Source organism: Crinia signifera, chromosome 4 (genome assembly GCF_055691185.1).
Source record: "Crinia signifera chromosome 4, ASM5569118v1, whole genome shotgun sequence".
NCBI classification, from domain to species: Eukaryota; Metazoa; Chordata; class Amphibia; order Anura; family Myobatrachidae; genus Crinia; species Crinia signifera.
This window is the reverse complement of record NC_139220.1, coordinates 112,087,789-112,114,610: the sequence shown is the minus strand read 5'-3', so window position 1 is coordinate 112,114,610 and position 26,822 is coordinate 112,087,789. Positions and strand designations below refer to the sequence as shown.

Sequence of the window (26,822 nt, the reverse complement as noted above, 5' to 3'; positions counted from 1 at the left end):
GAAGCTTAGTGCATCTGGCCCTCTAACTGTTTATTGTTAAGCGGATTCTTTGAACATAACTTCCGTATAACTTGTCTGCTGTTCCTCCATGTAATTCTCGTTTTCCATGTGGTATCCAATGTGTGTATGCATTTTAAAGGAATGCAATAAACAGTGTTACGCTTAGAAAAACACATTTTAAAAGGGAGCAAATTTCTATATTAACAACATTTATACTGTATGAGCCGAAAAAATCCTCTTGACTAATACTTTTGTTTTGTTTGTTTCTGTGACACAATATGATTGGTTTACATTCACAAGCTTTGTGTTTTAGTGGAGCTGCAGGACCAATCAGAATCACTAGTTTTTTCATTGATTTTCTTTAGGGATTTAGGGCCAGATGTACTAAGCTTTGAAAAGTGATGAAATGGAGAGTGAAAAACAACCAGCCAATCATGTTGTAACTGCCATTTTACAAACACAGTCTGTGACATGACAAGTACAGTTGGAGCTGATTGGCAGTTTGTTTATCATTCTTCATTTTATCACTTTTCAAGCTTAGTACATCTGGCCCTGAGATTTAATAAGGCTGTGCTACCACACATGTATAGGAGAGGCTTTGGATATGCCTAGGCATGTTTCATGTGTGCCATTCTTTCACAGTACTGGTGTCTAGTCAACACCCTCCAGTACAGTGAGCTCACCCCTGCTCTGTCCTGTAGGATGTAACTTAAAGGATGTGAATGTTTACTTATCATGCATGTAGGAAAAATAATTCTTCATTTTTTAAGATCTTCTTGACCTGACATATTTCATTTAAAGCAATGTACTTACCCTTTTCAATGAGTTTGATGTCACCTTATCAATTGCAAGAGGACTAATATTGATGAGCTAAGAAATATAATAAAAATGAACTGCCAGCTGTTAGGGTAAACCTCAGCACACATGGAAGGGGTATTCAGTTAAGTGCTGTTTTTTTTTCAAATTTTGCCATTTTTAGGTTGAATTTACATTTAACCTATTAAAGTGCCAATATTTCAAACTACTCACTGATTCACGTGTTTATGTCACAATTGCAGCCATTTTTGACTATATTTTAGTCATGTCACGCCAATGCCGTTTTGACTGAAAAAAGCTCATAAATGGATGCAATTGAATAGTAAAGTGCATTTTTTTTTTCATCTAGCCAAAATAACGGACTTATTTAAATATCACCCATGGTCTTTTGTGATACCCAGTTTTAGCGGAAGATATATAGATTTGTGGGCCAAACCATCGGCACGTGAAGCATGTCTTAATGATTTTACATTTCGTATTGCAACTGACATTCTTACTGATCAAGTGTGTATGTTCGCTTCAGGGCATGCACAGATTGCTAACACACTAAGGACCTTATTCTGGTTGCAAATTCGCAGCCCTGCGAGTCCACCAGACGCCGCCCTGAGAATGCTGCTACGCATGCCCCCCCCCCCCCCCTCACATGCCGCATTCATGAGCATAGGCTGCAAATGGATGTTTAACATTAACATCCATTCGCAGGCTGTGTGGGAACACCCACATCAGACGATGATCGCTAACCATCGAATGATGTGGAAGGCACATGCACATCTAAGGTTACTATGAGGTTATTGAGGTTACTCTATTGCATGGGCTTTCAGAAGGAAGTGAGGGGGGGGGGCAGCTGATGGCATCCAGTGATGTCAGCTGCCTAGCCCCGACACCCATGTAACTGGCCAATTTTCATGGGAACGCCCAGCATTTTCATGCTGGACGTTCCCATGGGCGCAACTATCTACCGCCGCCCAACACCTTCCTGCCCTAGCCTTGGGTGCATGCACCCTGCGAGCGGTCTGTTTGCAGTAGCCGCACATACCCGGCGTATGCACATGCGCAGAAATGCGGCTGCACATGCACATACACAAAACAGTGGTCACCATGCGAATGTATGGTACTTGCGAACATTCTAGAGGTGCTTGAAGTGCCATAGGTGTGGCCTGCCCCCAAAGGCCAGTGTGGGTACAGTGTTGGCTCCTACACAGTGACAAGAGACAGGTCCCACACGTAATGTTACCGTTTAGCACACGGCTCCTATCCCTCCCTAGTGATGACACTGAATGAGTGCACCTAGAATAATTTTCTATATCTATAATTAATCTGATTGCACATGGCATACCTTCTGTGTCATCTTGCTTCTGAGTCATTTTCCTAACAGGAAAGCTATTGAACATTGGGGCTAATTCAGCACCCATCGCAAACTAGCGTTAATTATACACATGCAATTGCGTGCATGCACTACCCCTTCAACTGCGGTCACATTCAGTAAAATGCGACTGTAGTCTAAGCATTAATGGGGGGGGGGGTGGATATGTGGCGTTGCAGGGACGTCGGCATTATGAGATTGTTTGCTAGGCCCAAAACATGGAGGGCTCAGTCATGCGAGGTGGTTTGCCCTGTGTTGGGCAGCCTCCCACATGCTAGCAGTGGGAGTTGTACTTTTGTGTCTCTTTGCAAAACTACACTTCATACTGAGTTACTCCCAAAGCACAGTAAGATGTGAGTAGTCTATTTATGAAGCTTAAAATTGCAGTCAGGCCTCAGAAACCAACTGTTGAAGAAGTGAGTATTTGGAAATCTTCTGTGATCGCAGCGTCAGTCCATTTAAATGTTAATGCTGATTGTGAAAAATTCCCCAACTTCAAAAAATGTAGCTACATTTTCATTCAACCTGACAGCGCGCCGTGTCTTCCCGCGTGTGTGAGACGTTCACGAGCCCTATTCATGGTAATGGGGCATGCGAGTGAGAGGGATTGTGGGATTCATTTTCACTGACTCATAGTAACGGTAATTGTAGTTTTTCAGTATAAATACTAGTGGATTTCCTCATCCAGATGGGAAATGGAATATAGAAAATGTGTCAGCTATATACTTTTAAAGTGGGTTATAACATAGCCAATAAATTTAAATTTATAGCTCTTTATAGAATTCTTTAACATCTTAAAGGAGGTGATAGGTGAAGAACTGCAGTGTGAAAGCACAATATGCCTTTGAAAGCATTCAGCGAGAAAGGCCTGGCATGAAACACGTTGCAATTTACTCGTACAATTTTAATTCAAATTGCACCTGTTTATTTTCCCTTGAGATGTGATACACAGTCCCGTATAGTCAATATCGCATGGCAAAAAAAAATATGTGCAGGCAGGTATTTTTTAACTCTATCGCATGTACCCTGTAATTGACTATTGTAGTGTAGTCAAAAATCGCATGTAGCTCAGATAGCACCCAGTATACTGTACAGTCCAAATTGTATAGCTCAAATTGTATGGCTCAAATGGCACCTAGCACACATGTCAACCTGTGTGGGCACATTAATTATTTTCACAGGGATCATTGCCAGTGACATGGGGTGGGACGCCTCTCTCCGCCACATATTGCCGGCTACTGCTTAGATAATTATCGTATATGCACTAACATATGCAATAATTATTGCAAAGGACATCTCTTGCGTTAAGAGCTGCCCTTTGTGTTGCGGCGGCGATGTGCAGCGGCTCCCTGGTGGCTCCCCCTCCCTCCCTTACCTGGCACTGATACTGCTGCGGGTGGGTTCTCCTCCTCCCTGTACCCGGAAGAGGATGTGCAGTGCAGCACTGTGCTGCCCAGACACAGGTGAGGGGGGGGTCCTCAGGGGTCTGTGTGGGGCGGCACTGGGTCGCGTTAAGAAGCCCCTAGATGGGTGGTTTTTCCTGCATATTAAAATGCGGTAAAAACTCAGATAGCAGGTGTTTTTCCCCCTTTTTTCACTTAGTGCATCCCACTCATGAGGGGAGGCAAAGCAGGTGAGGAGAGTCTTTCCTGTCATACTCCAGTATAAGCCTGCAGGCTGCACACAGCAGGGAAATCATGTGACGGGAGTGAGCTGTGAATGGATATACAGGTTTTTGCTGGGCCGGGGCATCTTCGCTACCCATTTGCAGGTTTGGAAGGGTGGGATTACACTCTGGTGGGGTGGTGGCTAACTATTCCCACAGTGACCACGCGGCACTGCTAAGTCGCTGCTTTGCAATCAATATCTGTGTCATTGGTGTAACGCTGTCTTATGAGGTGTTGAATATATTTTATTTAAGTGCCTCCACCCCAAAAATAGTATATTAAGCTACCTTTTGTTTCTTCCCACCGTAACCTTATCACTCGAGATTCTTCACTGAACTTTGGATCAATAAGGTGATTAACTTAATGGTTATCATTAGCTTTCACAGTGACAACATTTCATATGCAACATTACCATAACAATATTTTACATGCTTATATATTATTCTGTATAAACTTTGACTACTGTATAGCCCTCCTTTACTTAGACCCTTTTTCTTTAATATATATGCATATATATCTTATTCCTGGTGAGAAATACCATCTGCTGACTGATCTTCTTTTCTTTTGGTATACCGAACTCCTGGCTTTGTTGGCTTTCCTTTCCCTGGTTAACTCATTTGTAATCCACGTGAGACATTATAAAATATCTTCTCCTATTTCACTTTTAATAAGGTTGTTTGTATCCAAAGGGGTCAACAGAGGTAGGGGTCCATGTGTCCTTATCTCAAAAGGTTGCTAGGTTGATGACCACTATGATATAGCTATATGTCTATCCGCCTCACAAGGGAGCTACTGTCTTTGCCGTACTAGTAATTTTTTTAGCATATAAGCCCATAAGCGATAAGTTCCTTTCTATGTCTTATGAAGCATACTTGAACGCTTTCTGTTATTTTACAGAAAAGGCTTCCCACGACGTTCAGCACAGGCCTGTAACGAGTGGGTATTTCCTCTCTTCCTTGGCCGGGGATCACCAGAATGTCCTCGTTGGTGATCGTCGGCGCAGAGGAAGTCCATCTGACTGGGTCGCGCGTGTGTCTCACACGCATGCGCGTCCCAGTTTCAGGAAGGCGCCGCTGCGGGTCCCTGTCCGTCTCCACTTCAGGGAGACGGGCAGGAATAGGGGGGACAGTGGGGCAGCAAGGGGCACCGGGGGAGGTGGCGGGGACCCGTAAACAGCTCCGTAGCCACGGCCCGGGCGAGCATCTCACGCACGTGAGCCCCTGGCGGGAGCCGGCTCAATCTGTAGGCTCCATCTGTATTTATTAAAGTTCTTACCATTGGCTGCAGTGTATTAGAATCCTTGCAGAAGAAAAGTCTATTACCTCCCTTTGTACTCATAAGGGGGTGAGAGAGAATACCCTTGCAGTAACTCTGTAGTAGTATCTCCCAGTAACTTAGGTGACAGTTTATATTTATAGGAAACTTTCTCTTTCTTTAACACTTGTTATTTGCATGCTGTGTTGCATGTATCCGAGGCTTAACAGTTTGTGATGCTGTAGTCTATAACCTGCACATTCCCCGGGTCCTTCGTCAGCCTGAGGACATTACCATGGACGGTGCGGAGGCTGATAGTCTGAGTAGGTGTGAAGCGAAGTTGCCCACTGGAGCTCCAGTGATGTGGCGCTCCTCCTCTATTACGCTCCCCCAACGTCACTATTCTTTCCCCCGGCTTCCCTGTCTCCAAGAAGTGTGGTTGGACTCACCTATCCTCTCCCTTTATTTAGCCTAAATAAAGCTGAAGTCCCAATTTCTGGGTTTCCTTTCCATCAGTAAGTTTTCCCTTTGTGTTCCTTATAAAGGGGACTTCTGAATGCTCTTTAAATGCGCTGTAGACAGATTAGCCCTGAGGTCTGTCAACCAAGAGTCTCTACTGCTGAAGTGTAATTGATGGTGTGTACACACGGTATAATCCAGCATGAGATTTTGACTATATAGTCAAAATCGCATGCAGATCGCATGCAGATCGCACAGGTTTTTTACCTTGCGATACCAATGCGCGCTCCCAAGACAGCACAAATCAAAACCCAGATAGACAGGGCAGCAATGACTATATAGTGCAAATCTAAAGCAGATAGCATGAATTGTATGTAAATAGCACATGAGTTAGCAAAGATTGTATAGCAAGTCGAATAGCAAAGAAATCTCACCATGTGTACACACCATTACGTCTCTCTCCGTGCCCAGCTATAATTGGTGCATGAATAGCCATTTCTATTTCTGGCGAAATCTTGGGACACATTACTGTAGGAGGCTGTCACTCCCCTTGTACTATCCCCTTCTGCAATGTATCTGCTATGTGACTCTAGGTGTCACTTGCACTCAATGTCAAGCTGCACCTTTTCGGCCTAATATGGGACTCTGAGGGTGGTCTAACTCACCACCCTCCCTCCTCTGTCCCTCTGTCCAGCATCCTCCAATGAGTTCTCGTGTTAAGTGCTGGCTACTTTATTCTGGCTCCTCCATCTCCTACTCTGAGCCAACTGACAAGCCAGGTTCAGCTCCATCTGCAGGCACACAGGAATGCCTCACCTTTCTCCTTGTGAGACTACAGGTCTCTGTCCCTCACTTACAGGTACCTCACAGCTCTCCCTCTTAAACATAGGGCAGTCTTTTCATAGAGTCCTCTCAGGTACCTCATCCTGACCTGTACTCCTCTCTTTTCCCTTTCCCTTTTCCTCTGCCCCTTCTCCTCTGACAGGGCAAATCACTCCCAGCTGTATATCACTACACCCTCTCTTCAACTGTCAGCAACATCTGTAAAATGTATATATATATATAGAGCGAGAAAGAGAGAGAGAGAGAGAGAGAGAGAGAGAGATAACCCTTTCACTGCGCTGTATAGATGTCGGCAGCACCTCTATAAGTCCCCCCTGTTAGTGGGGGAGAAAGATATATATATATATATATATATATATATATATATATATATATATATATATATATATAGCATCCAACAATTAAGTCCACTGCCATCAATGAAATCCAACAGTGTCACCAACACACCAAAATATTAACATTTAAAAAAAACCTAGCCATACAGTACACTACATTTAGTTCATATATTTACTGTTATTTAACATAGGATATGATATTTCAATACAGGCATTTTAACCAGGGGTACATTAGCATATTTTCACAATTGCTCTGCTTGGAAATGTGCAAATTTCTTTGCATGAATCATACTCCATATCTCAATGTTTTACTAAAATCCAGATGGAAAGCAAATTATGATTATTACTGATTACTGCTACTGTTAACAGCAAAGAGGTCAAGATCAGTTGCATATCAATAAAGTGTGCAAGGATTTCAGTGCATATGGGCCCCTGGGTTCAAAGGTGCCCACACTGCAAACCCTGCACCCATTAACTGACTGCTTTGTGATAGTAGAGCTTCACAAATCACCAGGAAAATGGCAATTCACATACCATCCAACTTAACTTTCCGTGGGAACGTCCCAGTTTTTGCACTGTTCCACAGCAGGGGGGAAAGTTGGGAGTCCCCCCTGTCACCCGGTGAGCAGTGGTGAATAGATGCTGTGTGCATGCGTACAGTGTTTATTCACAAAGCCAGAGGGGCTGCTGGGGGCATGGCTAGAAGCTCACAAAGCCTCTGGGCCATACCCCACAGCGCTAAAACAGGGGCGTAGTCTAGCAGAATTATTAGAATTGTAAGCCACGCCCCTTGCCAGTAGGCCATGCCCCAAATTTTTGCTGTCGTGGAGTCGAAAGTTGGGAGGTATGCATTAACAAGGTGATTGACAGGAAGTCTATGATTGGGGGTGGTAACCGGCATTTTCTGGGAGTGCCAGAAAAAACACAGGTGTCCAAGGAAACATGCAGGCATGCCTACGTGTTTGGAGGGAGGGTGTATGATGTCAACCCTGGCCTCGGTCATTGAATGGTGTTTTATGCATGCGCAGTAAGAAATTCCATGAAAAATAGGTGTGCACTGGACTCTGGTACAGCACTAGGACCTCCTGGTAACACTAGTGCTCAGAGTCTCACTGCCAGCTAGAGAGGAGGGGGCCCAGACAGAGACTGCACGTAGGCCTCCTCTTCTCTTAAACTGCCCCTGGTCTAGATCTATGAGATACTTTCTAGTAAAATACTTTCAATTTCTAAACATAACAATGCTTCTGAGAATTTCCATATATGTCACATCTGTTCTTGGAAAATGTAATTGCAATGCAATTTTTTTTTTTTTTTTTGCTGTGAATTTATTTTATCTGTGATCTGACAGCTCACATGGGGATGTTTGAATTATGAATCATACAGCATTGGGTCAAATAAAGGACTCTCTCCATATTGTCTGATTTAAAAAAAAGCTGCATACTGTATTTATTAAATCGTGTTCGATTATAGCCAGTATTTGGGCAACAGCTGAGGGCCGGATTCTGCAAGGTGTGTTAAGCAGCAGTTGTTCGCTGATTAGAGAGCCCTGAAATTCCACCCGGCTGAACCTTCCCCCCCACCGCCTCTGAATACCATCGGTAACATGTGAGGGGATGTACGTGAACATGCAGCCGAAGGGAAGAGAAAACAATCGATGGTCGCCAACCATCGAATGACTTCTCTCCCCATTGTAAATAAAAGTCAGTCTGAGCTGAGTTTTATTTCCCTCGGAGTCCGCCGAAGAGGTTGCAGGCACTGACATCATGTGACGTCAGCCGCATGCCCCCGGCAAGTATCGGCCTGCCTTCGCCCCCAAGGGAAGCTGATCATTTTCTTGGTGACACCCATAAAACACTGGGAATTCCCCTGCAGCCTCCCCCTGCCTGCCCCAAACCCTCCCTCCCCGCAGCGAGAGGCCCGGCCAGTATGCAACTTGCCAAAGCGTTCGCTGGGGCCGAATTTTGGATCACACAGAGTGATCCTTCGTCGGACACGAGTTTCATTTTTTTAGTGTATTTCCACTTTCATCATGTGTATATCAGTGGTTCTACCATTAGGTCACTCCAAAACAAAATAGTGGCTATAAAGTGCATTCCGGTACTGCTGATGAAAAGCATTCTCCTAGGAGTAATCTCTTAACGTGCATACAAATGGTGCGATTTGAGAAAAGTTAGCACAAACTGCACAGTGTGTATACAACTTGCTGACGCACGCCCCATAGGATCGGCATTGCAAGAAAACAATCAGGGTATGCAGTTGAGCTACAGCTGTTGTTATTTTCGTGAATATGATTCATTTACATGAAAACGACTAATTTTCGGGAATTTTCTTAAATATGACTTATTTGAATTTCAAGATCTTTATTTTATTATTCACATTTTTTTATACATTAAAAGTAAGTTGTCTTTCTTTATTTTAACATTCTTAAACGCTTACAATGTTTACAAATGTTTCTTTTCTTTACAAAATTATTATAGTTTACAAAAAGCACAATTGTTACATTTTCAAGACTTTATATTGTTAATTGAGCAAATTATCTTCACAGTCCCACATTTGTTACAAATCTAATTGACTAACATACACACTATCACATACATTGTGTGGCCCATATTTGTTGCCTATGAATTGTTTCTTGAAATGTTAATTGTCCACTATTCACATAACAAATTAATCCCACTGACAGACCCATAGCTGATCCTACTTGGAGGCCGAAATAACCCCCTGTATTGTTGCACACCCCGTCTTGTTTGGCATTGTTGAAATCATTAGGATCGTCCACATCCATTGATACTTTATTTTTTTATAATTTCCTTGTCATTGTTCGAGTTACAAGTGGCGTAGATGGCTAGTCATCAGCAGTTGAATTTTGTTCTTCACTCGCAAGTACATTTTCTCCTGGGGATTTTATTTAGCCAATTTATAACTTAATCTGTAAAGCTGAGCCCGCTCTGTACTTGTTAGGGGTTGTGGTCTAATTTTGGACTCATTTACACATAATGTTGCAACTTTTCTCTTCTTAGCTCTCGGCATTTTCGCAAACAAGTAAGCCAAACTTTTACAAATTTAGCTCCACAGTAATCGTATATAAATTATAGTGTAGCTAGTAGGCTCATTTGCAATGTATGATATTCATAAGCTACTAAAACGACCATCATGGAGGTGTGCGGTGCTGGAACTGACACATGGAGCACACTGAACAGCTGTTAGCAGAGCTATATTTGACATGACATCACCAGAAGTGAGAGGCAGGAAGAGTTTTGAGTTAATGGAAATCAGTAAACCCCACCTAGGAAGTATATGGATGTTCATCATAATCACGTCAAAATAGACCAATTTTTACTATATTGTATACAGTATACTGTTCTAGTATAATCACAATCAGCCATAGTCAAAATCTCAACTAAATATAGTTAAAATCTAAGAAAATATAGTCAAGAGTGTATGGTTCTGGGCTCTGAGGAGTTCAAGGGAAATCTCATAATCAAAATCATTCATAGCCAAAATCTCACCATGTTTAATTAGGTACCTTTAGGCCTCAGCAAGGGGGATTCAGAAGAAAATACCAGGGGGCACTATAATAGGGGACTGGGTCATTGGGGGGGGGGGGGGGGGGTTATTGGTGCCAGGGTGCATGCCCTCCCAGAGAAAAGGGTGTGGCTTCACTGCAGAGGGTATGGCTTCACAGGATAGTAAAAAATAGGGGATAGAGAATGGCAGAGAGAGGATGACAAGCAGGGAGTGACTAACAAGTAGTGGAGAACAAGGATAGGGAAACAGGGAGAGAGAAATGTGACAGGAAAAAACAGTGGGTAATATGGAGATGCAGAGGATGATGTGAAGAGGCAGGTGGTATCTGGTCTCTATTTGAGGGAGTACAGGTGGAAAATTGGGCTTAAAGTGTTCACTGAAAGTATAAGTGGGGAGAAAGGCAGGAAAAACATGGGAGTGTAATGTAAGTGCTGAGAGGAGACAGATGGGGGAGAGGGTAAGGAAGTGACTGAAAGGAAGAGAAAAAGGGAGAGAGAGAGAGAGAGAGAGAGAGAGAGAGAGAGAGAGAGAAAGAAAGGGAAGGAAAGAGAAGGGAGGGAAAGAGTAAGAGAAAGCAGGAGAGTGGAGAGAGAGCAGAGATAGAAAAACAGTAAGAGAAAGCAGGGGAGTGGGTAGATAGAGGACAGCATGGAGAGAGAGAGAGAGAAGGAGAGTGGAGTGGAGAGTGCAGAGAGAAAATGAGAGCAGAGAGGAGAGTGAAGAGAGAGAAAGGGAGAGCAGAGAGAGAGAGATGGAGAGCAGAAAGAGAAAGGGAGATCAGAGAGGAGAGCAAAGAGAGACAGAAATAATTAAAGGAGATTGGAGAGAGAAAGAGAAGGAGAGCAGAGAGGAGAGTAAAGAGAGAGAAGGACTGCAGACAGAAGGAAGCAGAGCAGAGTGGAGATAGAGGGAAGGAGAGTAAAAGAGTGGATAAGGAGAAGGGAGTGGAAAGAGAGAGATGGAGAGCAGTGACAAGAGCGAAGAGAGACAGAGATAAAATGAAAGGAGATTGGAGAGAGAGCAGAAGAGAGCAAAGAGAGAGATGGAGAGCAGAGATGAAAGCAAAAAGAGATAGAGATACAATGAAAGGAGATTGGAGAGAGAGAAGGAGAGCAGAGTTAAGAGGGAAGAGAGAGAACGAGAGAGGAGATATAGAGAAGGAGAGCAGAGAGAAAGGAGTGCCGAGTGGAGAGAGGACAGCAAGAGAGAGTGTGGAGAGGAAAGCAGAGAGGAGAGAGTGAGGAGAGTGTTGTGAGAGATAGCAGAACATCAGAAATACGTGAAGGAAAGTGGAGGGAGAGAGAGAGTGAAGGAGAATGAGAGAGAGAGAGAGAGAGGATAGTGTGATAGAGAAGGAGAGCAAAGAGGAGAGCGTAGAAAGAGAGAGAGAGAGAAGGAGAGCAGAGAGAGACAGTGAAGGAGATCAGAGAGAGAAGGAGAGAAGAGAGAGCAGAGTTTAGATGATATATTAATCCCCAGAATTAAAGGTTACATGGTATACCAATCCCCAGATTTAGAGTTTACATGGTATACTAATCCCCAGAATTGGAGGTTGCATGGTATACTAATCCTGAGAATTGGATTTTACATGTTTTATAATCACCAGATTTGGAATTTACATGGTATTCTAGTCCCCAGAATTGTCTCTTACATGGTATATGCCCAGAAGAATTGGCTCTTGTATGGCATCTAATCTCCAGATTTGAAGCTCACAAAGTCTAATTGTGATATGCATTACATACCAGTTCTATTTGGTATGTTAGCCACAAATAATGGTTCTCTGTGGCATAATAGCCCTTAAAATTTGCATCTGCATAAATATCTTAGCCAGTAGTGCTTGATTGTCCGTATTGCAGGCATTCCCAACCACGGTCCTCAAGGCACACCAACAGTGCAGGTTTTAGTGATATCCAGGCTTGAGCACAGGTGACTTAATTAGTACCTGAGTGATTCTGATTAAACCATCTGTTCTGAAGCCTGGATATCACAAAAACCTGCACTGTTGGTGTGCCTTGAGGACCGTGGTTGGGAATGCCTGCCATATTGCATCAGCCTTTAAAATGAAGGTCACTGTGGAATACTGGCCGCCAGAATGGGACCTAGGTATTTTTTCTGTCTATACTGTAATCCTAATATATATATATATATATATATATATATATATATATATATATATATATATATAAGTGTGGTGAACGGCAGCACTCGATGTAGGTAAAATAAGACCAGGAGACCTTGGATATTTAATCCGATGTTTCAAACCCCCGTGGGTTTTATATCAAGGTGCAAGAGACAAATGTGCAACATACAACCACATACCTTTATGCTGATCTCCTCCATTCACGCGCCCCCCGGCGTCCCGCCCGGCGCTGTAACATGACATCACCTGATAGAAGGAAGCCGACGAAGCCCAAGAAGGGATTCACTGATCTACATACCACAAAACATAAATACAAAAATGTAAACAAAGCGCAAAGATCTGTGTACAAAACTGCAACAGTATATACATAATAGAAAAAAAAGGATATAAAAACAAAAGATAAAAATATGCATCAAACAACCTGGTCACCTGACCCAGGGCTGTCCGTAGACCTATGCAGATGCATGCGATACAAATTGTGACAAATAGAATGAAAGTGAATGACAGTACATCCATGTATCCATACGGGACCTAAATTGTGACCACTATGGACCTATCGGGGACTGTCTAATGCAAAATTAAATACTGCCCCTACTCCTACCCTCATCAGAGGGAAAACGCCACATTTGAAAGGAAATTGAAACATAAAGCAGAACTAAAGTTATTCTCCTGGCCTGCTACTGAAGTGTATGTATGTATATATATATATATATATATATATATATATATATATATATATATATATATATATATATATACATACACCTTATACAAAAGTGCATTTGTCTTTATCATGACTTCATCATATGGCATAGTCCTTATAATGCCACCATCATAGCCATCATTTTATCCTGTTTTTTAAGCATATGGTATAGAAAGGAACTCTTTGTTGAGTATATGCAGTAAAGATAGCCATTGGGTGGCTTTTTTGTCAGGATGCAGTGAACTGGGCTCACGTACTAGATTAAATCACTTCCAATGTGATGCTAAATTGAGTGGAAAATACTGCAAAGAATGATTACTTGACATGATTATTTAAACTACTGTCAGTTTTATTCAAATTTAACGCATTGTTTAGTCTCTCATTGGCAAAAGTCATCTAAAGAAGCACTTGGCAAGCTTAGAAATGATTCTTGGCACAAAGACTACTTTTACATTTCCCTAGACCGAAAATACCAAGAAAAACCCTTGTATTACTTAACTTCTGGCAATTTACTCTCAGCAATTGGACACAAGTTTCTGCATATGGTCTTATACCCGTTTCTGTCACAGTTAATTGCTTTGATTAACCATTTTAGTTACTGGGCCAAATGATACAGTTGACAGAGACCACACAGTATTTTAATTAAAATCATTTGCCTTTCTGGTCATACGTATATTTAAATGACCTGCATAGTGAGTATTTTAGTGGAAAAGGATCAATATTACACATGTGGGAAGCAAACATTAATAAACTGAACCTAGAGTTACAATTCCCTTTGTACATGCTGTAATTCTGCTGTAATTCATGACATGAAGAAACATATATCAAAAAGACTAAGGCAACAAGAATTAAGATCCTCTTAAGTACTTTCCAAGGAACACTGGAAATCATTTTTCATGTTGTCATTCTTTCCTGGAATGTTAGAACTGTAGTGTGTACTGCTGTGAAGTGTTGCAGTCCTGGTGGGGAAAAGCTCATTGAGCTGCTGAACTATGACTATACTAATGAAAGTATGATGGGAAAGGACAGACCTTGGGGTAAATTTACTAAGATTGGGCTTCTATTTAAGATGGGATCTTGCCCATAGCAACCAATCAGATTCTACTTCCTATGTATTTAGCACCTTCTAGAACAGTGGTAGCTATACCTAGCCCTCGAGAGCTACCAACAGTTCACATTTTCCAGACAACCTAGCTGCTGCACAGCTGCACTCATTAATCACTGACACATTTTAAAAGATACACAGATGGAGCTAATTAGCTCACTTGTGATTCTGTGAGGAGACCTGCAAAACATGCACTGTTGGTAGCTCTCGAGGACTAGGGTTGGCTACCCCAGTTCTAGAAGATAATAGATAGAATTTGGTTGGTTGCTATGGACAACATTCCATCTTCAATAGAACTCTCATCTTAGTTAATTTACCCCCTAGTGTCTTTATGGTAAAATGTATTTAAAGCTCTGAGAAGCCCAGTTTAATATTTTTATCCAATGATATCATTAGATTCAGTTCTTTTTCTTTAATTCCATGGATTATAAATGTTAAAAGTGCAGTAAACACCATCTGATATTATCTGAAATGTTCAGATAATGTATGGTCATGGTAAAGGTAAAATACTGTGCAGTGGAATTCTACTATACCTCTATTGTTACGTATAAGCTTTGGATCATCGACCATCAATAGTTATGTACCAATAGTAAATAGTTTTACCTTCAATGGATGTTCACTGATCTTGAACATTGGCCATGGTCTGTTTATGTGCAATTAGAGGATAACGAAGGTTAAATCATCAATGGTTTCCTCCCAATTCTAAAAAACTATTGACCACGAATACTTAACACTATCCTTAATTACCTTCCCCAGACAGTCGCAGCTCTGCTCACAACTGCAGACAAGTGATCTAATGGGAACATTTACAGAAATGTGACATCCTGATGAAAATGCGGTTGCATTGAAATGTCAACTATTGGCTAACAATCTAGGCATCTGCCTCTTTATTTCATTAAGCCGAATGCTGGCGCTCCCTGTGTATACATAGTGGTCACCGATGTTATGCACATCAATCTCTTACTCAGAGGGCACCAACTGCAATACCAATCTGGAGGAATGAGTGCCGATGAATCAAACAGAATCAATCTGTATTAGGGAGTAAATGTTTTTGGGACCGGAGACCCGTTATCAGACTCTACACCCTTAATGGCTAACCTAGGACACACCAAGGCACTTTGAGTGGCACGTGTGCTGGTGTGCGGAGAGATATGCTCGACGCTTGATTGGTATGCCTGGGCAGGGAGCTTCACTCTTCCCAGGAGATGCATGGGCTATCTTGAATGCAGCCGCCAGCTGGTTCAGCGGATTTGGAGATCAGCACGTGCCCATCTGTCTTGTCTCCTCCTATACTGCCCAGGAAGCCCACCAAGCAGCATGAGCAAGTCACCAAGACAGTGTGACCTATTTAAACTGTGCAGGGGTGGCATGTGCTGGCCGGGGATGGCCAGCACAGTGTGTGTGACCTGAGTAGATGCTGCAGCTCTGAGTGGACATGCAGCCTGGAGTATGGTAGTGCAGGTAGTGTATTCAGGAAGGCTGGCATAGTGAAGTGCTGGTGTATCCCCTTGGATAACCCCGCTGATCCTGGCACCTCCAAACTCCTCTCTCTCTGCTCCTCTCTTGGCCTATCTCAGTGGACTACCTCTCCCACCCACATCCAAGGACACTCCCTCGATCTCGTCTTCTCTCGCTCTTGTTCCCTTACTGACTACACTATCTCAGCTTTTCCTCTTTCTGACCATCACCTCATCTCCTTCTCCCTCACTGCTTCCCCCTCTCCCACCCCCCCTCCCAAGCGCATTGTCTCACGGCATAACGTCAACACACTTGATCTTGCTGCCTTCTCAAACACGCTGTGTCCTCTTCTCGCCCCAATCGCCCTCATGTCCTGCCCGAACCTCGCTGCCTCCCTCTATAATGACACCCTATCTTCGGCATTGGACTCTGCCTGCCCTCCCTCCTCTATCCCCCTTCGATGCTCCAACCCCCAACCGTGGCACTCACCTATCACCCGATTCCTTAAAAAGTGCTCTCGCACTGCTGAGCGCTTCTGGAAGAAATCACGCTCCCTTGCGGATTATCTCCATTTCAAATTCATTCTTTCCTCCTTCAGCTCTGCCCTTGCTCTGGCCAAGGAATCCTACTTTAAGTCCCTCATCCTTTCCCAATCATCCAATCCCCGCAGGCTCTTCGCCACCTTCAACTCCTTGCTCTCCCCCCCTCCTCCAGCTCTTCCGTCCTCCATCGTAGCCGCTGATTTTGCTACCTACTTTTTAACCAAAATCTCCTCTCTCAGGACTGCCATCACTGCTGCCATGACCTCACCCTCTCCCTCCTCCCCTCCTACATCTCCACTCCCCTCCTTCCAACCCCTGTCCTCATTTTACCCCACCACTGCTGCTGAAGTCCACTCTATCCTTCAATCCGCTTCTCCCTCCACCTGCCCGCTTGATCCTATCCCCTCCAATATTATCCGTCGTCTCAGTCCATCAGTCTGCTCTCACCTGGCTCACCTCTTTAATCTTTCCCTATCCTCTGGGATCTTCCCTTCCTCCTTCAAACACGCTCTTGTCTCCCCAATTCTCAAAAAAACAAATCTGGACCCCAACTCTCCATCCAACTACAGGCCCATCTCCCTCCTCCCTTTTGCCTCCAAACTCCTAGAACGTCTGACCTATAATCGTCTCCTAAGCCACCTTACTGCTAACTCCATTCTAGACCCCCTCCAATCCGGGTTCCGCCCTTTACATTCCACTGAAACTGCCCTGACCAAAGTCACTAACGATCTACTATCGGCTAAATCCAAAGGCCTCTTCTCTATCCCCATCCAGCTTGATCTGTCGGCTGCCTTTGACACTGTTGACCACCCTCTCCTGCTCAACACCCTCCGCTCCTTTGGCATCACTGGCACGGTCTTCTCCTGGTTCACCTCATACCTCTCCGATCGCTCCTTCTCCGTCTCCACTCCGAGCTCCTCCTCTCCTACTACCCCCCAGCCAGTCAGTGTTCCCCAAGGGTCAGTCCTTGGCCCTCTCCTCTTCTCCCTCTACACCACCTCTCTGGGCACCCTCATCAGCTCCTATGGTTTTCATTACCACCTTTATGCTGATGATACCCTAATCTATCTCTCCTCCCCCGACTTATCCCCATCACTTCCGTCCAAGGTCTCCGAATGCCTCACGGCCATCTCAGCCTGGATGACCCAACGCTTCCTGAAACTAAACATGGCTAAAACTGAACTTCTAATCTTCCATCCCCCGAACATCCCCTCTTCTCCCACTATCTCCATCAGCATTGGTGAAACCGAGATCACGTCCACCGACCAAACGCGCTGCCTCGGTGTCATCATTGACTCCTCCCTCTCTTTCACCCCCCACATTCGTGCTCTCTCACAGTCTTGCCGCTTTCACCTACGCAACATCTCACGCATCAGACCATTCCTCTCCACTGACGCGACCAAAATTCTCATTCACTCTCTTGTCATCTCCCGCCTTGACTACTGCAACATCCTTCTCTCTGGGCTACCTCTCACCCGCCTCGCACCTCTCCAATCCATTCTTAACGCTGCTGCTAGGCTCATCTTCCTCTCCCGCCGCTCTACCTCCGCCTCCCCCCTCTGTTTATCTCTTCACTGGCTCCCCATTCCTTTCCGAGTTCTCTTTAAACTCCTCACCACCACCTACAAGGCTCTCTCCTCCTCCACAGCTCCCTACCTCTCTTCACTGATCTCTATCCACACTCCCTCCCGTCCTCTTCGCTCCATCGCTGACCGCCGACTGACCTCTCACCTAATCACCTCCTCCCACTCCCGTGTCCAAGATTTCTCTCGCGCTGCCCCCCTGCACTGGAACAACCTCCCGCCACCCATCAGGCTATCTGATTCCCTTACCTCCTTCAAGCGCTCCCTCAAAACCCACTTTTTTCGACTAGCCTACCCCTCCTCCTAACCTCTTTTGATCCTCCTATCCTGCCTCCGTTCCCCTCCGTTCCTACTTATCCTATTGTATTTCGTTCGTCCACCCACCTATTTTTAGTATGTTAACTCTTATGAGCAGGGCCCTCCTTCCTCACGTACTCACCCTACCTCATTACCTCACCTGTGCTCCTGTCCTGTTCTTCCCTTCCTCTACTTCATCTTCGGTCTCCTTGACTATTTTGACACCTACTTCTGAACTGATGCTGATTTTAGTTCTACCAGCTATACCCCTATTTATACTGTATCTTTCTACACACCCTGTACGTTACCTTGTAATTTTTTTTTTTTTTTTTGTTTGCTATGTACGGCGCTGCGGACACTTTGTGGCGCCTTATAAATAAACGTACTACTACTACTATGGGATACGCAAGCTGTATATAGAGCGCATGGACAGGATGTTTGTGGCACAGGAGTCTGGCAAGGTACTGGCAGTGTGTATCGGCTGGCAGGGTGCTGTACCAGGATACTGGTATATAAGCAGCAGTGTATAGGCTGGCAGGGTGCTGCACCAGGATACTGGTATATAAGCAGCAGTGTATAGGCTGGCAGGGTGCTGCACCAGGATACTGGAATATAAGCAGCAGTGTATAGGCTGGCAGGGTGCTGCACCAGGATACTGGTATATAAGCAGCAGTGTATAGGCTGGCAGGGTGCTGCACCAGGATTTTGGCCTACTATAAGCACATCATAATTAGGAGACATGACATCATGGACAACGCTGCATTTCTTTGTACCAGAGCAGAGTGCTGGACCCGACAGAAGCGCCTCCTGCCACCAGAGCTTCTGTCGGGTCCCGGCTCTCCTGGCTCCTGCTGCTAATAAAAAGGGACACTTAGAAAATGGCTGCCCCCATACAGCAGACTGTTTTTAAGGTTGCTAGAGGAGGCCGCCGCCTCCTCTAGCATCCTCAAAACTGTTTGAGGGTAAGCCCTTTTCTGAGTGTCACTTTTTATTAGCAGCAGGAGCCAGGAGAGCCGGGACTCAACAGAAGCGCTGGTGGCAGGAGGTACCGGCCGCACGGGGTTGTTGTTTTTTTTTAACTCTACGAGTGGGGGGTTGCTTTTCATTAGCAGCAGGAGCCAGGACCCGCAGACAGAAGCACCGGTGCAGGGGAAGACGGGTAACCTTAGGTCTGCGAGTAACCATAGCCCCACAGACACACACCCCCCCCCCCGGCGCCCATACCTCTCCAATACGGGGGCTTCCATTGAATCCGCGGCAGGGGGCGCAAATTTAATAGTTACGCCACTAATTGATTCTGTTTGATTGATTGCACAAAAAAAGGGGGGTTTGTGGCCTTTTTCCACGCCTTAAGCCTTAACAAGAGATAAATGCAAGGGTGATAAGGAGAGATAAACGTCCAGCCAATCAGCTCCTTACTGACTTTTTTCAAATACAGCCTGTAACATGGCAGTTGGCAGGTGATTGGCTGGACATTTATCTGTCTTTATCACCCTTGCATTTATCTCTTGTTAAGGCTTAATACATCTGCCCCATTGTGTCTTAACCACTTCGGTGGTGAACGGTGCAGCTAGGCGCCATGGTGCCCGGAGCAAGGGCATGCTTTGCGCCCCCCCTGGCGCCTGGGGCAAACAAGTAATTTGGTGCCCTGCTCTCTCTCTCTCTATGCTGCCCCCCCCCCCCACACACACACACACACACACATACAAAAAAAAACTTAACAGCTCTTAAAAGATCCTGTTTGGAAATAAAGCTTGCCCATAAAACTACATATGGTGCAACATTCCCAGGGCTCTGCATATGCTGGGACATGTAGTTCTTAGTGTTAAAACACATATATGAATACTGCCACCCCTATTTGAAAGGTGACTCTCATACAAATGTAAAATAAATATCCACTCATGTGACGTGCAATCGTGTGGGGGTGCCATTAGGAGGTGCCTGTGCACCACTGGCACCCCCCGTGCGCACGCCTATGTACTAACTACTGCCGCCGTGGAAAGTTTCCTTCTCCGGATTTTTGTGTTTGCATACCTTACCGCCTCCCCACTGCCCGCACTGACCGTCTGCAGGTCCTCTATAGTCAAGGCAGTGTCTCTGCTACTACCGCCTCCTCTCCGCAGCGGGCCAGTCTGCTGCTGCCGTGCGCGATGTGAAATGTCTGGCGCACGAGAGGGGTCTAGTACGTCCATGTCAAGCGCCGGGCCAGAGTGTGCATGTCTGGAGTTCAGGATGTCTGCGCATGCGGCCCACACGCTACATGGCAGCAGCAGACTGGCACACTGCGGAGAGGAGGCGGTAGTAGCAGAGACGCTGCCGTGACTATAGAGGACCTGCAGATGGTCAGCACGGGTGGTGAGGAGGCGGTAAGGTATGCAAATGATCACATAGAAGGACACTTTCCGCGGCGGCAGTAGTTAGTAAATCTCACCTTAGGCTGGCCACAGCAGGGGGCGCCCTGCAAACAATTGGCGCCCGGAGCACAAGCTCCGCCGGCGCCACCCTCGCTACGCCTCTGTCGGTGGTATACCCAGGCTGAGCTGTGCTGTAGGAGCGGGCTCGCCTGGAAAATATCTGGGCAAGCCACTGATGAGCAGGTGTGCGCCAGTGATGTCTCCAGCGGTGCACCACTGTGTACTACCAGTTGGCAACTCCAGCACTCCCCCCTCATCACTCCAACCCCCACCCATCACCCCAGCGCACACACACATAGCCCCCCCCCAACCCCTCCACCCCTTGCCGGTGCTCCTCTCTGTCACTGGTCCCCTGCACCAGTCCCCACCGCCGATCCTCCCTATCATCGCTCTGTCTGGGCCACTCAGGAGTGCTCAGGCATTTGTGTGTTGGCCGCCCAAATACATGAACGCGCAAACATCCAAGCTCTCCCGAGCCAGCCCGAGTAGCCTCAATCGTCCCAGAGCGGCCGCAAATAGCCAAAGCCAGAAGCAGCAGCCCCAGGGGAGTAGGGGCTGCTGCAGAAGGCAGCAGCTGTCCTTTCTGTGGTGAGTATTTCTGGGGCAGGACAAACCTGCCCTAGTAGATTTGTCCTGCCCCAGGAAAACCCATCACTCAAAGGATTGATATTATTCACATTTATTATTACATTGTTAAATATATCTGTTTGCACTCCCAGTATAACTTTTTTGTTTCTGCTTGTGTTGGTTCCACACCAAGAGGGATCAGCTTTCTTCACACTGAGTGAGTAGCATCCAGATATATATTTATACTTCTCTCATCAATTTTAGAAGCGCCTGGTTGTTTGTGTTTTCTTTCGGCTGTCTCAGTAGGAGCAGAGGGACAGTATTCTCAAATCTGGACATAGCTGGCTAGCTCAGGACTAGGGGTACTAAGCCATGGATAGAGAAAAGTGCAGCGAGATAAAGTACTGACCAGTCAGCTTTAACTGTCCTGTTCAAACACAGCCTGTAACTTACCTGTTAGGTGCTGGTTGGCCTGTTCTTTGGGTCCGATTCAGACCTGATTGCTGGGCTGCGAATGTTTCAACCCAGCGATCAGGAAAACACTGCATTGTGCAGACAGGGGGAAAGCCACTCACAATCACTCACATCAAATGCTTTTCCCCCTTTTCGCAGCCACCGAGTAAGTCTAGACTTACTCAGCACTGTGATCACCGTGGGGAGATGAAGGCCACTCCATCGGCCCTCCCCACGGACAGGCCCGCCTTAATTTTTAAGCGACACTCCCAGAAAATGCCGGGGTGCCGCCTGCAAACATCATTTACCTTGCAATCAGCTAGAAATGGCTATATATAACTGTCTTTTTGTTCACAGATGGTCATTCTATAATCCCCGAGTGAATGGGTCTGAATCAGAACTTTTATCCTTTTCCAATATATCTCTCGCCAAGGCTTAGTACATAGACTTTGAAGTTATATACACACTAGATGACAATTTTACATTTGCATGTACAAACTAGCTGATTTAATGAACTATGGAACAATATCTTCTTTATTGCACATCTGAGGATGCGTTGAACAATGCATGGAAGTGCGCAAAAGTGCATACGCACTAGACAGTATGGATTCTAGGGCATAGATGTGGTGGGCAGTGTCATCTGTAGATGGCATTGCCTTATCAAAGCCTATGGGCTTCTATCGGATTTCCCCACTAAGAGATATAATTACCAGACACATGCGCACGTAGGACTCCATGCCATAAACCTGGAATTCTTATCATCGAAAAGGACAGTTTCCCCGCAAGAGCTGGGATTTTCTTCAAGCATACGTTGCTCATAAATGCTGTTTTGCTTCCGATGAGTGGTGGAATGCATCATAAGCAAAATCCGTCCTTTGTCTTTCCAAGTCGTCTCAAAATGAAAAATCATCCAATATAGTCAACTCAGCGTTAAGCATTGGAGAGATAAAGTGTCAACCAGCCACCTCCTGTAATTATAAAACACAAATTGATGGCAGTTATGGGGTGATTGGTTGGTACTTTAAGTAACTACACCCCCTACTAATGCTTAGTAAAAAGTCCCCCTACAATAAGTACCCTCTATACATCAATGGGTCCCTAATTTAGAAATCTTATTTTTATGCAGGAAATTAAATTTAGAGTTAACATTGTCTGTTTTTTTGTTATATCTTTGGTTATAGACAATTCTGTGGGATTCCGACTGTCAGTCTGACCCCAGCACGCGCACCGGGCGCTGGAGGGGGGGGCTCTGTCCAGTCCGGGGACAGCCAGCGGAGGTCCGGTGACAGGCATCTGGGTTCTGGGTAGCTGCTGTAGCGGCAGCTTGACTCCGTCCATCTCTACGCTCTCCTACTAGCGCGGCGGCGGGAAGCGCTGGTGATGACTTTGAAAAGACTTGCCGGACGCTGATTGGCTGAATTCAGCCAATCAGCGTCTGGCAAGACTTTTCAAAGTCATCACCAGCGCTTCCCACCACCGCAGCTTGACTCCGTCCGTCTCTACTCTCTCCTACTAGCGCGGCGGCGGGAAATGCTGGTGATGACTTTGAAAAGACTTGCCAGACGCTTATTGGCTGTAAGACTTGCCGGACGCTGATTGGCTGAATTCAGCCAATCAGCGTCCGGGATGCTGATTGGTTGAATTCAGCCAATCAGCGTCCGGGATGCTGATTGGTTGAATTCAGCCAATCAGCGTCCGGGATGCTGATTGGTTGAATTCAGCCAATCAGCGTCCGGGATGCTGATTGGTTGAATTCAGCCAATCAGCGTCCGGCAAGTCTTACAGCCAATAAGCGTCTGGCAAGTGTTTTAAAAGTCATCACCAGCGCTTCCCGCCGCCGCGCTAGTAGGAGAAAGTAGAGACGGACGGAGTCAAGCTGCCGCTACAGCGGCTACCCGGAACCCCGCTGCCTGTCACCGGACCCCCGCTGGCTGCACACAGGAGGTAATTTATGTTGTCAGCGGGGCGGTGAATGGGGGTGGGGTCTCCGGCGCCAGGGCCAAGGCGGTCATTTGGTACCCCGCCCCGTCCTGTCAGAGGGAGGGGGGGCACCAAATGACTGCCTTGGCCCGGGCGTCGGAAACCCTAGTTTTGGCCCTGCAGAGAGTAGGTATACACACTGCAACTAGCCCTTAGTGAGCCTCAGAGATTCTTTTTGCTCCCTGTCCTTTAATGTCCAAATATTGTATTGAAGGGTTTACATATAGTGGGCGCAGGCGTTGCCCTTGGTATGAAGTCTAAAAAGCTAGCATGTAACAAGCCCGCCCACTGAGCTGCACTGGCGGTTCCTGTTGCGGCTGTACGGGTGGTCGGCTGATCACCTGTACACACAGCACAATGGGCCGATATATCTTTAGATATATCGGGTATCGGCTGTGGTGGACAGCCAACGCAAGATATCTTTGAACGATGGTACATTGATATATTGACCGTTCAATCAAATTGGCCGATATATCGGCCAATGTGTGTGATCCTTCACTTTTCTTTCCTTTCTAATCTAATTATCTAGAGGTAAGGAGTAGCACCTGTACATAAATTATTAAAATAAATGTGTTGTGTGTTGCATCAGTCATCTAATATACAAGTGAAGACCCTTTCTCCTTCCTTGTTTGGCAATAGCTAATTATTTTGTTGTTGCAATAAGCAATGATAAAATCTAAAAATCATTGTAAATTACATTTGTTATAAATAGGTCCCTAAGAGATACAAATATATGGGTAACAAAATTGGTAGTGAAGAAACATGTTATGTTCCTTGACACATAAAAATAGTTATTTTTATAGCTTTCAAAAAAGGTTTCTAGGAACTGGTAGGAAACCCAATCTGGTAATTATAAAACTTCTTGCAATAAGGTTGGAAAACCAATTGGCATGTAATAAATACTTCTTAGATCCAATTTCTTTATTTTAAAAAATTGACGTAGTTTCGATATAAATTAATTTTCCTTGGCCTAGTATTTTGGTACTTTTCCCTCTAAAAACTGTACTTCATGCCAATGCCAAGATAAAGTAAGATATTGCATTTTATGATTCCCTGCATGTATAAAGAAACATTTCCATTTTAGCATAATAATTTCTCCTGTTTTGTGTTTGTTTGTTTGTTACCAGTCTTTCACCATATTAAACTACCTAAAGGTATGACAACTATGGAATAGAATATGCCGGAATACCATAGAAGTAGCCACTTTATAGTACAGTACAATCAATTTGTCATTTCAATTAGCAGCCTAAAAGCCCAGTTCAATGTTTTAGTATGTCTTTTCTTAGCCCTCTCAAACCGTATTTTGAGGTTAATGTACTGTATCAAGTAATGAAAAGAGTGTAAAAGAGAACCAATAGTGAAGTTGCCCATGGCAACCTATTAAGGTAGTATTTAAAAAGTATTACATGCACAAAAAGGTTCAGTGTGTTTTAAGTAACACAATCTCTGTGAATCCAAGGATCCCCTGAACTGTAGATCCTTAATATTACATTTTAGTTATAGTCAAGTTTTTCAGAGGCTTGACACATTATTTATATACAGTAGTGTGACCATTTATTATAATGGTTACCAAAATGAGCAATTTACCAAAATGCAATCTTCAGATAACATTCGCCCATTGTAGACGAATGGTTATTATACTGCATATTATTTTGGAGAGAGAACTGAAGGAGCCTTCTACAGTAATCGCCACTCATATGTGTGAAGGCTGATAACTGTATTTAATCATAGCTTGGCCCGGTCTAAGAAGTAAAGTGATCATGTACAATCACCTTACTCATGTCCCTGTGTGTCACCATTACTAAATTGTTTATGCTCTTTAATAATATTTAGCTCTCACCTTTGAGTCTTTTTCTGACCAACGAAAGATGGCACTGTGATACTTTTAGATGGATATATAGGTTGAAAACCTCTGCACTAAGGGATGATACTGTGGGAAAACTTACTGGAGGGATAATAATGTATGATTGCACCCAGAGCAAATGATATGACAAGCTTGCTGAATACATTTACAGCCCATAACTCCCTAGTGTCATGCTGTTGATTGAAAATTCAGATGTAGATGTATTTATAGACGATACTGATCCTTGGTTGGAAGGAGTTATTTTAAGATTAGTGTGTGTGTCAACTTAGTAACTCTGATAATGTCTTTGCTTAGTAAGTGGTAATTGGTTCGCTTATTACATACACTTTTTTAAGACTCCTATTATATGATCTTTACACCAATAAAAAGACAGTAGTGCAAATTTTGTCAATGCATCGGTTCCAGTTTAATGTAGCAATTTTTACATTGTGGTGCTGGGTCACACACAAAGTGGCTGTAGTGGCAGGTTGCCACAGAAGCCTGTTTTTCTACTTTAGGCTACGAGTAACTGTTCAACTAACATGGCGGTCCGTGCATGGGCAAGCGAACACCTGAGCAGCTAATTGATTTAAGCTGGCCACCATGTACGTCATCACTAAGTACTAGTGCTGATCAGAAACAGGCTTTCCTTCACTACACAGATCACACAGACCCTTAGCTACTGTATACACCCATTATACACCTATGGTACTTCCACAAGTCAGAGTGGTTATGGGCGATCCTACTTGGAAACAACCTACTTCATGGAAAAGCAGAACCAGTGATGTTCTGACTGACTCAGAATGGGAGGAGCATACTCAAAGAAGGAGTGAAGAGAGAACCCTGCAACCCACAATTAGCTTCTGTATTTGTAAATCCATATGATCAATGAATAGAACTTGGACAATGATGGCTGCTATTAGGTTGTTTCCATCTTACCCTTAGCATAATGTTGTCTGTCTTCAAGGTTTGATGTATTGTAGCAGCTGCCCTAGGCTAATAATCGCATAGCAACCCTCCTTTGCTGCTTACATTCAGTGGTACATACCTCCCCACAGTTCCAGCGACCAGCCCCATCCCCCACTCCAGCACACTTAGATTACATGTGAATTGCCCTTAGCCACCCTATAGGGCCCAGAGCTGAAGGGGGCCCATTTTTACTGTCTAAGTAATATGTTTTACATACATTTATCACCATCAGTTGCTAAATAGGGGGCCCAGCTTTATACTATGAATATCTAGTTACACCCCTGGTTGGCATGCCATAATTATTTTGCAATAAAACAAATATCTGATAACACTGTACATGATAGGATTCATGTCTCTTTCTAATCACAAATCCAAGAAAATTCCCTTTTTGGGGCAAATGCACAGCTGACTGCAACTCCATTATTACAGGGCAATTTGCATTTCTTTGCTACGTGCATGTACCGTAAACTAGTGTTGGCAACTATGGGTAATTCAAAGTCGTA

At 44.7% G+C, this 26,822-nt stretch overlaps 1 protein-coding gene across 2 annotated transcripts in view; it reads left to right on the top strand.

Annotated features, from left to right (window-relative positions):
- Nucleotides 1-26,822, top strand: part of IGF1 (insulin like growth factor 1) — a 109,239-nt gene that overhangs the window by 13,194 nt on the left and 69,223 nt on the right. The window lies entirely within an intron of this gene.